Here is a 17,500-nt window from a genome sequence, read left to right on the forward strand (position 1 = left end):
ATCAGTATGTTTGGCTTGGAAGAATTCTATTTAAAAAAAAAAAAAAAAATTCTCTTTTTTTTTTTACCAAAATATTTTTCCCCAAAAACCAAATTTGGGAAGAACTGAAAATGTGATGGAGTAGACGAAGAAGTTCTTATGTTTAATTTGAAATCATATATATATGTTTTTTATTACATATAATCTTAGTGTACTTAATTTTAAGTTAAGAAAAATCGATTTTGAAAATAATTTGTAAAATATCGTTTGATTGACTTCCGTGTCTTTTTTCAGTGTAATTCGGTACATATTTCTGTTATCTATAAGGAAACACAAAATTTTCATTCATTTTGAAATATTTTTGGTTATTTCCACTTAATTTCAAAAGGTCTCAAGTTCTTTCTTAATAAAATAATTTATGATCCCATTCATAACTTATAATAATAAATTTATTATTAATAAATAAAGCAAATGCTTGAATAACTCTAAAAGGACAAGAAAGAAGGACCTAAATATCAGATACAAAAAAAGTCAATAAACAAAATAAAAAATAAGGAAAAGAAAGAAGAACCAAAATATCATATACAAAAAAAAAAGTCAATTAACAAAATAAAAAAAGGACAAGAAAGAAGAAACAAAACATCAAATACCAAAAAAAAAGTCAATTAACAAAATAAAAAAAAAAGGACAAGAAAGAAGAAACAAAACATCAAATACCAAAAAAAAGTCAATTAACAAATTAAAAAAATGACAAGAAAGAAGAAACAAAACATCAAATACCAAAAAAAGTCAATTAACAAAATAAAAAAAGGACAAGAAAGAAGAAACAAAACATCAAATACCAAAAAAAAAGTCAATTAACAAAATTAAAAAAGGACAAGAAAGAAGAAATAAAACATCAAATAACAAAAAAAAGTCAATTAACAAATTAAAAAAAATGACAAGAAAGAAGAAACAAAACATCAAATACCAAAAAAAAAAGTCAATTAACAAAATAAAAAAAGGACAAGAAAGAAGAAACAAAACATCAAATACCAAAAAAAAAGTCAATTAACAAAATTAAAAAAGGACAAGAAAGAAGAAATAAAACATCAAATAACAAAAAAAGGCAATTAACAAATTAAAAAAAGGACAAAAAAGCAGAAACAAGACATCAAATACCAAAAAAAAAGTCAATTAACAAAATAAAAAAAGGACAAGAAGAAGAAACAAAACATCAAATGCCAAAAAAAGTCAATACCCAAAAGAAAAAAAAAGGACTAACCAAAATATCCCATACAAGAAAACGTCAATAACAAAAAGAAAAAAGGACAAGAAAGAAGAACCAAATATCAAATGCCAAAAAAAAGGGTCAATAACCAAAAGAAAAAGAGAAGAAACACGAATAAAAAAAAAATCAGATAAAAAATTCAATAACAGAAAAGAAAAAAAAAATAGGAAAAGAAGAAAGACCCAAAATATCAAATACTGAAAAATCAATAAACAAAATGAAAAATGGGGAAGAAAGACGGACCAAAATATCATATAAAAAATTCAATTACAAAAAGAAAAAAGGAGAAGAAAGACGGACCAAAATATCAGATAAAAAAAAGTCAATAACAAAAAGAAAAAAGACGGACCAAAATATCAGATAAAAAAGTCAGTAACAAAAAGAAAAAAAAAGAAAGACGGAACAAAATATAGGATAAAAAAGTTAGTAATAAAAAGCTAAAAAGGACAAGAAAAAAGACTCAAATTATTAAATACCACAAAAAGTCAATTAAAAAAGAACCAAAATATCAGATAAAAAAAGTCAATAACCAAAAAGAAAAAAGGGCAAGAAAAAAGAACCAAAATATCGTATATATAAAAAAGTCAATAAACAAATAGAAAAAAATAAGATCCAAAATATCAAATACCAACCACAAATTAAAAAATATCAATAACAAAAAGAAAAAAGGACAAGAAAAAAGAACTAAAATATCATATATATAAAAAAGTCAATAAACAAAAAGTAAAAAAATATCCAAAATATCAAATACCAACCACAAATTAAAAAATATCAATAACAAAAAGAAAAAAGGACAAGAAAGAAGAACCAAACTATATATAAAAAAAAGCCAAAAACCAAAAGAAAAAAGGAAAAAAAAAAAAGACAAGAAAGACGAACCAGAATATCAAATACCACAAAAAAAGTCAATAACAAAAAGAAAAACAAGCAAATAAGGAAGAGGTATTACGAAAAGCTACTTCTTCCCCTTCCAAAACTTCGGAAACTGCCACACAAAGGATTAATTTCATAGTTCGAGAATTCTTTTGACTTTTTCTTTCCCCCAAAAAAAATTTTTTCAGTGGCCATATATGTCTATCTCGACACCAAAGCGGGTTCTATAAGCGTACTGTTTTCTTAGCCGCTATTCTCAATGGTTGTATCATTTTACTTTTATAAGGAATATTTGGATCTTGTAAAGTTGGGTAACCCATGGGACCTCTTGTAAAGTTGAATAACCCAACAATCAAACTTGTAAAGTTGGATAACCTTATAATCGAACTTGTAAAGTTGAGTAACCTCATAAATAAAATAAGTGATGGAAACAAAAACAAAAAGTAAAATGTCAAATATTTATTTATAAATACATAAATGCAAGTTATAAATGCGAGTAAAAAGGAAAATGTCAAACATTTATTTACAAATACATAAATGCAAGTTATAAATGAATAAAATAAAATATGGGAATCTATTTATATAAAAACGAAAACGATAAAATCATAACTAATTTAATTTGTATTGATTAGCGATAGCACCACAAAAAGCAAAAAATGTATTAGTGCTATTTCTTTCACGCCACATATATTCATGCAGATAAGAATTCAAGAATTCTCGTTTACAGCCACGGATGCTTTTAATATGTGCCTTTATTTTATTCCAATAGCTCTCTATTGCTTGCGTGTGCACACCAGTAGTTTTATCAACAAAGTTTAACGAATGATTGACTGTATAATGTGAGAGACCTAGTTCTTTTTCAATATTATAATAAGCCTTCCACTGATCACTATGTACAACTGTTTGAGGGTAAACAACTTTCCTAATTATTGGCAAGAGTGTATGTGCGTTTCGAGACTCGACTATTTCCATGTATCCTAACGACGGTGTTGTTGAAGTATCCACAATGCCAAAAACCCACAGGGGTTTGATTGGTGCCCGTCCTCTGTGAAATTTTGGTTTATGCGAAAAGCAAGACTCGTCAATCTGTACCGTTACACCAGACCCACCTAGTTTGATTGGATTGTTTTCGAAGTATTTAGAACACACCTCACGACAGAAATTATGGATATCAATGACAGTCACTCTTGAAAGATTCAGAAAATTAACCGAGTGAGTTACACTAGTTTGCTCGCACCAATAGAAAATAGCTTCAACCCACTTCTGCAATGAAAGTTTGGAACGGAAGAAAAATGATCCTTTGCGAATGCTTTCATATTGCTGATATTTCTCACAGTCTTTGAACTGGCACTTCCATGCATATTTATCTTGTAGTACAGAACGGTTACTCCATTTCATATTCTTATCACAGTGCTGGCACTTTAACTCTCTTCTTAAAAGTCCATGCTGCTTCATCCAAAATATTACTGGAAGCGGATCTTCTACTAACAAAGGCTTACGATATTTTGATAAATAGCACGATCCATTTTGGGGTGTTATACTTCTTGTTCATTAAGGTAAAATGAGATCTTTCTTGCTTTGTTACCAAAAAAGGAAAAGACTACCCGGCTAACAACAAACAAAAACGACCAATAACTAACCCTAACTACCAGTATAAACAATCCTTAAAAATATAACAGCAAAACAAATAATAACTACCTTGAAGTCTAGATAACCCAATACCTACCTATATAAAGATGAATAACCCCAGGGTCCTTTTGTAAAGTTGAATAAGTCAACGTGTAAAGTTGAATAACCTATTCTTCAAACTTGTAAAGCTGGATAACCTTAGCAGGCTCATGGGTTATCCATCTTTACAAGATCCGAATATTTTATTATTATTATTACTATCTACAAGAGAGATTAGTTCACCAAACTTTCAACTGGGCTCCACAAGGCACTAGAAAACTTCGAAGACCCAGACCTACATGGCTGAGAACTATGAAGCGTGAAATAGATGATGAATGGGGAAGTGTGGATTTAAAGCTCAAGATAGAGATGACTGGCGAAATCTAACTGAAGCCCTTTGCGTCAATAGGCGTAGGAGATGATAATGATGATGATTATTTACAACTACGCCATCTATGGAGTCATTTGACTATTATCGAATCATCCATATGTAATTCTCTTCAGTGATTCTCACCAAACTCAAAACGTTTTTTTTATACTCTCTCTCTCTAGTTCTCTTCCACTACTATGAACAAATCTATATCCTGTTATGCAATTATTCTCATCACGTTAGCCTGTGATTCTCTTCTGCTACTGACAGATATCTATATTCTCTCTAGTTCTCTTCCGCTACTATGAACAAATCCACACCGTGTTCTGCAATCACTGGTCTGGGATTCGCTTCTGTAACTGACAATTAATCGCCACCCTCCACTTTCCACTTTTCTATAACTCGATTCTAAAATGTGGAACGCAATCGGTAGCTGCTTCTGTGGGTATTTTCCATCACAAATATCTTCATTTCCTAAAGGTTATTCTCATCATACTCTGCGACTCACTCGAAATATTTTCAACGCAATCAGAAGCTCTCTTAGTTTATCCTCGACGGAAACTGACTCTTTCCAGATGCCGGAAATCCCCTCTCTTCAGTATTCCAGAGAAAACTTCCTTTGGCTCTCAATGTTGTCGGTTGTCAGGAAGCAATCAAGATGACTCACACCGCCTAGGTGCCAGAGCCCCTTCTGTCTTGCTATAGGTAAGGCGTTTTAAAACGAACGAGCGAGCGTATGTGGTGTGGACAGCTTACTTCAAGAATGAAATGTTTAAACCAGAGGTGAATACGTATTACCGGATATGCAACACTCTAACGGTGTTCTACATAACTCGATTATTCTATTTTGATTTTGGAACGAGCCACTGAGATTTCATGGGAAACGTTTAATATTTATTATTAAGGAAGATATTGGATGTAAAATGAACTAATGTATATTTAAACAAGTAAAGACGTATCAATAATGCAGAATACAGTTTAGAATTTAAAAGGTATCTCAAATAATCTATATTTGTACAATTTGTCATTTAGGTAATTAAAAATATACCATTTTCAGAAACGCAAGTAAAAAAACAGATGAAGGGTATCTCAAATTATCTAAATGAGACAATTTGTTATTTTTAAGAAAATATACAATTTTCATAAATACATAAAAATAAACGAGAATCTGGTTTTCTTCGAAATTCGTAGACGGTTTGTTTAGTAAAACATTAACTACGAATAAACAAAACACACTCTCACATAAATCGTGTATTAAACATTAGAAAAGAAATAAAAATCTAATCTGATTAATTAATAGGATGATAAAATACTTTAATTAATTTCGACGCGTATAAAAATATACAAAACAATTTAACCCTTTTGTAGTACTTGGTAATCTTATCTGTGGCGGTACAAATTATTATATCATTTAAAACACTTAATTTGATTAACTGAATTATAAGATCCACATTTCGGGGCCTATGTACATTCAATTCCTTATATAGATTTAAGGCGAATTTATACCAGCCCTGTGAGAGTCAAGCTTGACTCATTGGGCTGGTAAAACTCCTTTCTTTAATAATAATAACACAACACCCTCCGTAGACTTCAATTGATATTTCATATATAAATAAGGAAAATTGTTTGTAATCTCTGTTTGTTACCTAACAAAGTACTTCAAGATACAATACAGGGAGTGGCAGGCCTTTGTGTATTTTTATTTGTGTACATACTTACTCTTTGGAAAAAAAAAAAATATTTGAACGTGCCAAAACAATACTATTTTTATCTTACGCTTATGTTATCGCAATATATTTTGGGTAAAGAAGCAAAGCGTATGTTACGAAACTAATTCGTATTACTCCACCGTCGTTCAGAATATTCATTATTATTATTATTATTATTATTATTATTATTATTATTATTATTATTATTATTTTTTTTTTTTTTTTTTTTTTTTTTTTTTTTTTTTTGCTGTTCACAGTCATCACTGACTGTAATTTTATAGTGTGGGATTCCAGGTCACATCCAGTTACCTTAGGAGTCCATCACTCTCCTTATTATGTGTACTGTTTCAAGTAGTACACACTTATTATCATTATTATTATTATTATTATTATTATTATTATTATTATTATCATTATTATTATTATTATTACCTAAACCAACCTAGTTGGAATAGTAAAATGCCAAAAGAACATGGGCTCCAACAGGAAAAATAGCCCATTGAGGAAAGGAAATAAGGAAATAAATAAACTACAAGAGAATTAATGAACAATCAAAATAAAATATTTTAAACATTAACAAATTTAAAACAAATCGTTCATAATACATAAACTATAAAAAGTTAAAAAAAAAAAGAAGGAAGAGAAATAAGATAGAGAACTCTACCCCAAGACAGAGGAAGACCATGGTACACAGGCTATGGCACTACTCAAGACTAGGAACAATGGTTTGATTTTGAGTGTCCTTCTCCTAGAAGAGCTGCTTACCATAGCCAGAGAGAATCTTCTACCTTTACCAAGAGGAAAGCGGCCACTGAACAATTACAGTGCAGTAGTTTCGTAATCTCAGTGTTGTTAAATGTATACGGACAGAGATGAGTGTAGAAAGAATATGCCAGACTATCCAGTGTATGTGTAGGCAATTGGAGAAATGAGCCGTAACCAGAGAGAGGGATCCAATGTAGCATTTCTGGGCAGTCAAAGAACCCAATAACTCTCTAGCGGTAGTATCTAACCAGGAGTAGGTTTTCAAATAAGAATTAAATAAATAAATAAAAGTCAAAATGAAATTAAAATACTTAGGTCTTCTCGCCCAGTAGAATTTGGGACCTGTATTTGTTTCGTCTTCCAACTTTTGTTCTTTCGAGAATTATTTCAAAAAGTGCGTCCACGCTAACGGCTTCAAAGGCGTCTCTTATTGGATTTGTCATTTTCTTTTACCCTCGAGCTGTAGACAAAAAGAAAAAAAAAAAAAAAAAAAAAAAGAAAAAAAAAAAAAAAAAATCACGCCATATTCATATTTTATTTTCGGTGGTGTTATAGATGAGTTTTCCTTAATGCTTTTTTCTCGTGATTTCATTAAAAAAACTTATTTGTGTAGTGAAATCTCTCTCTCTCTCTCTCTCTCTCTCTCTCTCTCTCTCTCTCTCAATCCTTATTTAGTAAATAAAGATATGTATCAAAATCTCTCGCTCTCTCTCTCTCTCTCTCTCTCTCTCTCTCTTCAAACCTTATTTAGTAAATAAAGACATGTAGCAAAATCTCTCGCTCTCTCTCTCTCTCTCTCTCTCTCTCTCTCTCTCTCTCTCTTCAAACCTTATTTAGTAAATAAAGACATGTAGAAAAATCTCTCTCTCTCTCTCTCTCTCTCTCTCTCTCTCTCTCAAAACTTATTTAGGAAATAAATATATTAAAGACATGTCGTAAATCTCTCTCTCTCTCTCTCTCTCTCTCTCTCTCTCTCCTCTCTCAAAACTTATTTAGGAAATAAAGATATGCAGCAAAATCTCTCTCTCTCTCTCTCTCTCTCTCTCTCTCTCTCTCAAAACTTATTTAGGAAATAAATATATTAAAGACATGTCGTAATTTCTCTCTCTCTCTCTCTCTCTCTCTCTCTTTCTCTCTCTCTCTCTCTCTCTCTCTCTCTCTCTCTCTCTCTCTCAAAACGTATTTAGGAAATATAGATATGTAGCAAAATCTCTCTCTCTCTCTCTCAAAACTTATTTAGGAAATAAAGATATTAAAGACATGTCGTAAAATCTCTCTCTCTCTCTCTCTCTCTCTCTCTCTCTCTCTCACACACACACACAACTTATTTAGAAAATAAAGATATGTAGCAAAATCCTTCTCTCTCTCAATTTATTTAGGAAATAAAGATATGCAGCAAAATCTCTCTCTCTCTCTCTCTCTCTCTCTCTCTCTCTCTCTCTCTCTCTCTCTCGCTCTTCTTTTTCTTCTTCTTCCCCACCGTTATCCCTACATTAAGGAGTCGGTTGCCTGATACGCCCTTTCCATTGCCTCCTCTCTCCATATCATCCCTCACCTTATTTCGCTATATAATTCTTCTACTTCAAGTAGATATATGTTTTTAAACCAACACTATGGCACATTGACATCAATTATATAAATCTAAACATATTACCGACCACAGAAAATATATAAATACGACCATCAATTGAGCGATATTGTCATTCTTTAGGAAACTATCAATAATTTATTAGAACAGTATATTAATTCATATTTTGCTCATAACATTAATGTTGGTCCTGAACTGTCAATATCTGTTAGTACCATCAATAGTAATAATAATAATATTTATTATCTAGTATCATCATTACTTCCAAAATGCTCAGTTTGTGGTAGTACAAAACTTATGAAGTAGTAAACAAATAGAAATATATGATATTAGAATGGATGTAAGCATTATTTAATTTAAGTTGTTTTAATGATTCTTTTCAAAACCACATAAAGTATTGCATATAGTTATAAAACCATAATTTTAATCGGAAATTCTCCGTAAAAATATACGGATCTGAGCCGTATTTCAGTAAAATACAGTCGACAGTAATTTATACCCTACTTTGTTATTATATTTTACGGTTTGGTGACCGTGATATCACTCCTTTATGTCAATATATCCATTTTTAAAACGGTAATTACCTAGCAACCTTTATCCCAGGATTTTTTACCGTTTTTACGGCAAATTTCTAAGTGTAGATAATTTCCAGAATATGCACCTCTCAAAATACAAGTAAATTGTTATACTAGTCTAACTATAGTCCATTTCTTTAGCAAGGAATATTTGCACCGACTCGCAGCGGTGCCCTTTTAGCTCGGAAAAGTTTCCTAATCGCTGATTGGTTGGACAAGATAATTCTAACCAATCAGCGATCAGGAAACTTTTCCGAGCTAAAAGGGCACCGTTGCAAGTCGGTGCAAATCTGGCTCGCTAAAAGAAATGGACTATAGTCTCAAATACCTATTAATATCGAATCAACTCTGCTTCGGGAATAAAGCTCTAAAGAGAATTTATTTCTATAAGTATTTTCCCCTTTTGGATTCCACCCTTAACCCCAATTGAAATATAGGTTCATGATTCACTATCGTTATAGCGGGATGGTCACTGCTACCGCCTACCTTTATTTCAACCCAGCGCTAAGGTACTGAATCCATCCTGGCAGATGTATGTATCATAAAAGATTTTCCCCTTGGGTCTTCCATCTCTAGGAAGAGTGAATTCCATATTTAAATATATCTGAGGTTTATTTCAATACATCATACACACATACATATATATATAAATATATATATATATATATATATATATATATTTATATATATATAATATAAATATATATATAATATATATATAATATATATAGAATATGCATCTATCTGTGTGTGCACAAGAGAGAAAGAGAGATTTATTGTTATACATGCATTATTATATACAAATACGTACATATACACACACATACATACATACATACATACATACACTCACACACACACACACATATATATATATATATATATATAATATATATATGTATATATATCAAGGTAAATGTACTAAATTCCCGTGCCTCCAAATTGTCCCTACATTTGAAACATTCCTTTTAGGAGAATGCTAAGAATGTTATTAAATTTCTAAAGGGGGAGGGGGGACATTACAAGTCATTACGAAGAATAATGGAACTGCTCCAGTCGCCGAAATTGCGCAACATTTCTTCTGGCCCGTCAGGACCGTAGTTCCTGTCATCACTCTCAGATAGAAATAGAAATACAGAGGACAAAGTTGCGAGTATCACTTCTGCATTTCAAAATATTACTATGCAAACTAAAGGGGCACTCGGTAGAGCAGAGACATACACCGCGGTAGCTTATTTCCCGTCCTTTTGTAGCTTATTTCTCGACCTTTTGTAGCTTATTTCCCGTCCTTTTGTAGCTTATTTCTCGACCTTTTGTAGCTTATTTCCCGTCCTTTTGTAGCTTATTTCTCGACCTTTTGTAGCTTATTTCTCGACCTTTTGTAGCTTATTTCTCGACCTTTTGTAGCTTATTTCCCGTCCTTTTGTAGCTTATTTCTCGACCTTTTGTAGCTTATTTCCCGTCCTTTTGTAGCTTATTTCTCGTCATTTTGTAGCTTATTTCCCGTCCTTTTGTAGCTTATTTCTCGACCTTTTGTAGCTTATTTCCCGTCCTTTTGTAGCTTATTTCTCGACCTTTTGTAGCTTATTTCCCGTCCTTTTGTAGCTTATTTCCCGTCCTTTTGTAGCTTATTTCCCGTCCTTTTGTAGCTTATTTCTCGACCTTTTGTAGCTTATTTCCCGTCCTTTTGTAGCTTATTTCTCGACCTTTTGTAGCTTATTTCTCGCCCTTTTTTTAGCTTATTTCCCGCCCTTTTGTAGCTTATTTCCCGCCCTTTAGTAGCTTATTTCTCGACCTTTTGTAGCTTATTTCTCGACCTTTTGTAGCTTATTTCTCGTCCTTTTGTAGCTTATTTCTCGACCTCTTGTTGCTTATTTCTCGACCTTTTGTAGCTCATTTCCCGTCCTTTTGTAGCTTATTTCTCGACCTTTTGTAGCTTATTTCTCGACCTTTTGTAGCTTATTTCCCGTCCTTTAGTAGCTTATTTCTCGACCTTGACCTTTGACCTTAACATGCATTTATTGCGTGGATTTTTATACACTCAAATTTGAACCAATTTGAAGCCTCTGTGACAACGATGTCCAAACTTATGGCTGATTACGTGAATTGCACATTTTGCTTGACCGTGACCTTGAACTTTAAACTTGACCTTCCAAAATTTTAGTCATTTCCAGCTTTTTACATTACAGTTAATCCCTGCATGTTTCCTTACTCTGCGATAAATATTGTGGCCAGGAAGCTGTTCACAAACAAACACATACACACAAACAAACACACAAACAAGGGATAAAACAAAACCTAACAACTTCGTTGGTGGAGGTAATAAGTGGGGAAACATACATGACGCTTGCATACTTACAGAACGATTTCAGAAGATGTAAAGAGTCGTTTAGGAGGAGTTGTGGGATATCTTAAAGAGTAAAGGATGCTAATGACCTTTAAAGGAAGAATTAAGAGGAAAACGGAAATCCTTTACGAGGGAATCCCAGCAAAGTCCCGATGAAATATTCCAGAGGGAATCAAAACACTGGAAAAATTTGAATATTTTTTTCGAAGAATAAGAAAATGGAATATGCAAGCGGACCTTTTCCTCTCTACGGACTTTGTCGAGAGACTGGATGGCAGCGTTATTTACAGGCCATCTGCCAAGGGGCTAAGGGATTGGGAATATGATATGGTATATTTATATTTATATGTATATGTATGTATATATATATATATATATATATACATATATATATATATATATATATATATACATGTCAGTGTGTACGTATGTGTATATAAATATGCATGTATAGCATCATAAATCTATCTTTGTCTCTCGTGCACACAGATATATATATATATATATATATATATATATATATATATATATATATATATTTGTGTGAATAATGCATTGAAATAAACCTCAGATATCTTCAAATATGGAATTCACTCTTCCGGGGGATAGAAAACCCAAGGGGAAGTTCTTTTATGATACATACATCTGCCAGGATGGATCCAGACCTTAGCACTAGGTTGAAATAAAGGTAAGCGGTAGAACAGACCATCCCGCTATGGACCCATATTTTTATTTGGGGTTGAGGGTCGAATCCAAAAGGGGAAAATACTTATCATATAAATAATTTTCCTTTAGGGCTTTATTCCCGAGGCAGAGTTAATTCCATGTTAATAGGTAGATTATATATACCGGCACACAGACAGATACACGCATATATATATATATATATATATGTATATATAATATATTATATATATATATATGTATATATAATATAATATATATATATATATATATGTATATATAATATATATATATATATATATATACACCACACATGACCAGGATGGTATAGTACTTTAGGTAAGGATACAGGATTGAAAAAAAACTAAACTGTACTTTGAATGCGAAAAGCTACATATTACGCTAAGAAATTAAGATTGTGTCCCTAAATAAGAGGCATAAGCTTCTCATCATTGTTATCATTAAGGAGAGTGGAAAATATAATAATTGTGAAAAGAGGAAAAAACAATAATTATCACATTTATTACATTAAGAGATAAGCTTAATGAGACACTTGTAGCAATCTGATTCATTCCCTTACATCAAATGTAAGAAAATAAACGAATAAAAAAAATACAGCGACGTCCCTTTGGAGGAACGCAAACAAAATTCACAACTGTTCACAACACCACCAAAACATCAAAATTGCATTAGCAAATAAAGCGAGTCTCTGAGAGGCACTACATTTCCACGTTGCATACTGCCAGACGTAACTTCTCTCTGCCTCTGTTGTTATTATTATTATTATTATTATTATTATTATTATTATTATTATTATTATTATTATTATCAAAAATAATAATGATAATAATAATAATAATATTATTACTATCATCATTATTATCAATAATAATAATATTATTATTATTATCATTACTATTATTATTATTATTATTATCATCATTATTATTATGACTATTATTATTATTATCTACTAAGGTACAGCTCTAGTTGGAAAAGAAGGATGCTATAAGCCCAGGGGCCCCAACAGGGAAAATAACCCAGTAAGGAAAGGAAACAAGGAAAAATTAAATATTTTTAGAACAGTAACATCAAAATAAATATTCCCTATATAAACTATAAAAGACTTTAACAAAACAAGAGGAAGAGAAATAAAATAAAATAGAGAGTTTTGGGGTCCTTTGATTGGCCAGACGGTACTACATTGAATCCTTCTCTCTGGTTACGGCTCTATCCCTTTGCTTACTCATGGACCGAATAGTCTGGCCTATTCTTTACAGACTGTCCTCTATCCTCGTACACCTAACAACATTGAGATTACCAAACAATTCTTCTTCACCCAAGAGGTTAACTATTGCACTGTAATTGGTCAGTGGCCATTTTCCTCTTGGTAAGGGTAGAAGAGACTCTTTAGCTATGGTAAGCAGTTCTTCTAGGAAAAGGACACTCCAAAATCAAACCATTGTTCTCTATCTAGTCTTGGGTAGTGCCATAGCCTCTGTACCATGGTCTTCCACTGTCTTGAGTTAGAGTTCTCTTGCTTGAGGGTACACTCGGGCACACTATTCTATCTAATTTCTCTTCCTCTTGTTTTGCTGAATCATTTAAAGTTTATATATGAAATATTTATTTCAATGTTGTAACTGTTCTTAAAATATTTTATTTTTCCTTGTTTCCATTCCTCACTGGGCTATTTTCCCTGTCGGGGCCCCTGGCCTTAAGGCATCCTGCTTTTCCAACTAGGGTTATAGCTTAATAATAATAATAATAATAATAATAGTGTGGCCGAGTGTACCCTCAAGCAAGAGAACTCTAACACAAGACAGTGGAAGGCCATGGTAGAGAGGCTATGGCACTACTGTTGTGAGGGAGTTCTTTCACTTCCCTGTCTACATGAATATCGCTTTTTTAATGCAATAGCAAACGATAGGATCACTAAATGCGTTTATTTAGCTAAATTTAAATGCATTTAGAAAGAAAAGGTTCATCTAATAAATTCTCGCATTAATATTAACAATTATATTAATCGAATTCAAGTGGAAACCGTTGGAAAATATAAGCACTTGGATAGGTGACCAATTTAATAAGGGTATAAGAAACGACATTTTTTCGTGGCTTTAAGACTGTTTATCTGTGTGGACCGAAAGCAGGAAAGCTGTACTTATTACTTGTAACTGTAAAATTAAGGTTGACTGTAAGTATTCCCTAGAACCAATGACATATATATATCACACACACACACACACACACACACATATATATATATATATATATATATGTATATATATAATATATAAACATGTGTGTTAGTTTCTTTGGTCGCTACAACCTCACTAACCTTTTGAGCTAAGGATGGTGGGTTTGGGGGAACGTATAGGTCTACCTGCTGAGTCATCAGCAGCCATTGCCTGGCCTTCCTTGGTCCTAGCTTGAGTGGGGAGGGGGTTTGGGCGCTGATACGGTCAGTCTGTAGGGCATTGTCCTGCTCGATAGGGGAATGTCACTGTCTCTTGCCTCTGCCATTCGTGAGTATATTTTAAACTTTTAAACACCGCTCGTGTGCCAGATTTTACAGAATATTTTGTTAATGTTACGTATTGGAGCTCTAAGACATTAGAGGAAATGTTTTATACGAAAATAAGATATATTTGGATTTTGTATTCACTCCTTAGATACATAGCTTATGACCTTTTACGATTAATTATTAACTCTAACCGGCTCCCCGCTCCAAACTGTCAAGAAACTTTATTACCACTTCCATCCCACTAATTTGAAACTTTCCTATAAGTATGAATCCTTTCTCACATTTGAAAAAAAAAAAAGAAAAAAAAAACCGTAATTTTAATCGGAAATTCTCAATAAAAATATACTGTTCTCACCCATATTTCAGTCAAATAAAGGCAACCGTAATTTTTACTTTAAATTGTTATTACCTTTAATTGGTTGTAGACCGTAATATCACTCCTTTACGTCAATAAATCCGTTTTTAAAACGCTTAATGCCTGACAGTATCTATTCCATTATTTTTACCGTTTATTTAAGGCAAATTTTTAAGAGCAAGTTTGGCCAGCAAAAAATGTAAGTCAATAGCGGGTTTTAAAAACTTTATAATGATAATTTATCTATGGTACAAATAATATACTAAAATTACCTTAAACTAAATGAAGAGACTAGCCGTCGTCCAATTACTATACAAGCCATCATCAACTTCATCATCATCATCTCCTACGTCTATTGACGCAAAGGGCCTCAGTTAGATTTTGCCAGTCGTCTATATCTTGAGCTTTTAATTCAATAACTCTCCATTCATCATCTCCCACGTTAGATTTCATAGCCCTCAGACATGTAGGCCTAGGTCTTCCAACTCTTCTAGTTCCTTGTGGAGCCCAGCTGAACATTTGGTGAACTAATCTCTCTTTGGGAGTGCAAAGATCATGCCCAAACCATCTCCATTTACCCCTCACCGTGATCGCACCCACATAATACTCTAGTAATCTCTCTTAGGGTTTCATTTCTAATCCTGTCCTGCCAGTTAACTCTCAATATTCTTCTGAGGGCTTTGTCCTCAAATCTACTGAATCTATTCGAGATTGTTTCATTGCCATACCATGACTCATGTCCATAGAGTAACACCAATCCCAATAAACTTGATATAAAGTCTGATATATATATATATATATATATATGTATATATACATTTATATATATATATATATATATATATATTTATATATATATATATATATATATATATATTAATTTCCAAAATTTTACTTAACCTAGCCATTGTCTGATTGGCTTTTTTTAATCTTCCATGAAACTCTAATTCTAAAGACCCTGTATTCGAGACCATAGTTCCTAAATACTTAAATGATTCTACCTCATTAATCCTTTCTCCTTCCAAAGATATTTCATCTTCCATTGCATACTGCGTTCTCATCCTCTCTGTCTTTATTCTATTTATTTTTGCCCAATAATAATAATAATAATAATAATAATAATAATAATAATAATAATAATAATAATAATAGTAATAATAATAACAACAACAATAATAATAATAATAAATCCTACTACCTTATTAAATCTGTTATATGGACCCTTTTTGTGTGAGCAGCGAGAACAGAGGTTTCTATTATTCGGTAGCTTGTTCAAGAATGGAATGATATAAGGCCTAGAAATTAATTGGTTATTAAATCGTGGACAAAAATATAACCTACAGACCTTGTCTTCTGTCATTCATGTTATATTAAAACAATTATCCCTGTTGATGAAATTCTATTTTCATATGAAATTATAAATACTTCGTTTATCATTTAACAATTAATCTTGTTGAAGGAATTCAAATTTCCTATTAAATTATATATTGTAATTATTAGAAAATTCACAAGTTTCTGTTGACTGATTTATTATTACATAACATGTAAACAATTTAATATGATACACTTCACCCATCGTTAATAAGAGTAAACTTAATACTTCATTTATAATTGCATAACTAACCCTTTATTAAAAATAGGAACCTTGCCTTTTTTATTTCCAATAGCAAACTTAATATTCCAATTATAATGGTAGATTAAACCTTTTATCTACGATATTAATATCATTATTATTATTATTATTATTATTAATATTAATATTATTATTATTACAAGTTAAACTATAAACCTAATTGGAAAAGAAAGATGCTATAAGCCAAGGCCTTAAACAGGCAAAAATAGCCCTGAGAGGAAGGGAAACAAAGAACTATAAAAACAAAATAACAGGAGAGAGAGAAATAAGATAGAACAGCGTGCCCAAGTGTACCCTCCAGCAAGAGAACTCTAATACAAGACAGTGGAAGGCCATGGTATAGAGGCTATGGCACTACCCAAAACTAGAGAACAATGATTTGATTTTGGAGTGTCTTTCTCCTAGAAGAGCTGCTTACCATAGCTAAAGAGTCTCTCCTACTGTTACCAAGAGGATGGTAGCCACTGAACAATTACAGTGCAGTAGTTAACCCCTTGAGTGAAAAAAAAAATTGTTTGGTAATCTCAATGTTGTCAGGTATATGAGGACAGAGGAAAATATGTCAACAGTAGGCCAGACTATTCGATGTATATGTAGACAAAGACAAAGTGAACCGTAACCAGAGAGAGAGAGAGAGAGAGAGAGAGAGAGAGAGAGAGAGAGATCCAAAGTAGTACTGTCTGGCTAGTTAAAGGACCCCCAATAACTCTCTCGCGGTAGTATCTCAACGGGTGGCTGGTACCCTGGCTAACCTACAACAAGCAAATAGTAACTCCAAAACCGCAGTTAAACAAAGCAATCTATTTCCCACCCCCACAAAAACAACTGACACATAGCAAACATCCGCAATTTTGCAAATCGCTGTTAATTCTGTATTTATTGTTTACTTTCCTGTGTTGATGCATTAGGGTCAGAAGCCGTTGTTCACAGCTGGGATGAACAACAACAAAATTGAAGGTCGAGAATAATTCACTATTGCCAACCATTAGGGCCACAAATTTCGTCAGCTTTACATCCATTTAATTTTTGGGGTTGATAAGTGAAGTGTATTTTGTGTGTGTGGAGAGAGAGAGAGAGAGAGAGAGAGAGAGAGAAGAGAGAGAGAGAGAGAGAGAGAGAGAGAGAGAGAGATCGCTACAATTATGATTTTATTACTATCA

This window comes from Palaemon carinicauda, chromosome 30, assembly GCF_036898095.1.
Source record: "Palaemon carinicauda isolate YSFRI2023 chromosome 30, ASM3689809v2, whole genome shotgun sequence".
Taxonomy (NCBI): Eukaryota; Metazoa; Arthropoda; class Malacostraca; order Decapoda; family Palaemonidae; genus Palaemon; species Palaemon carinicauda.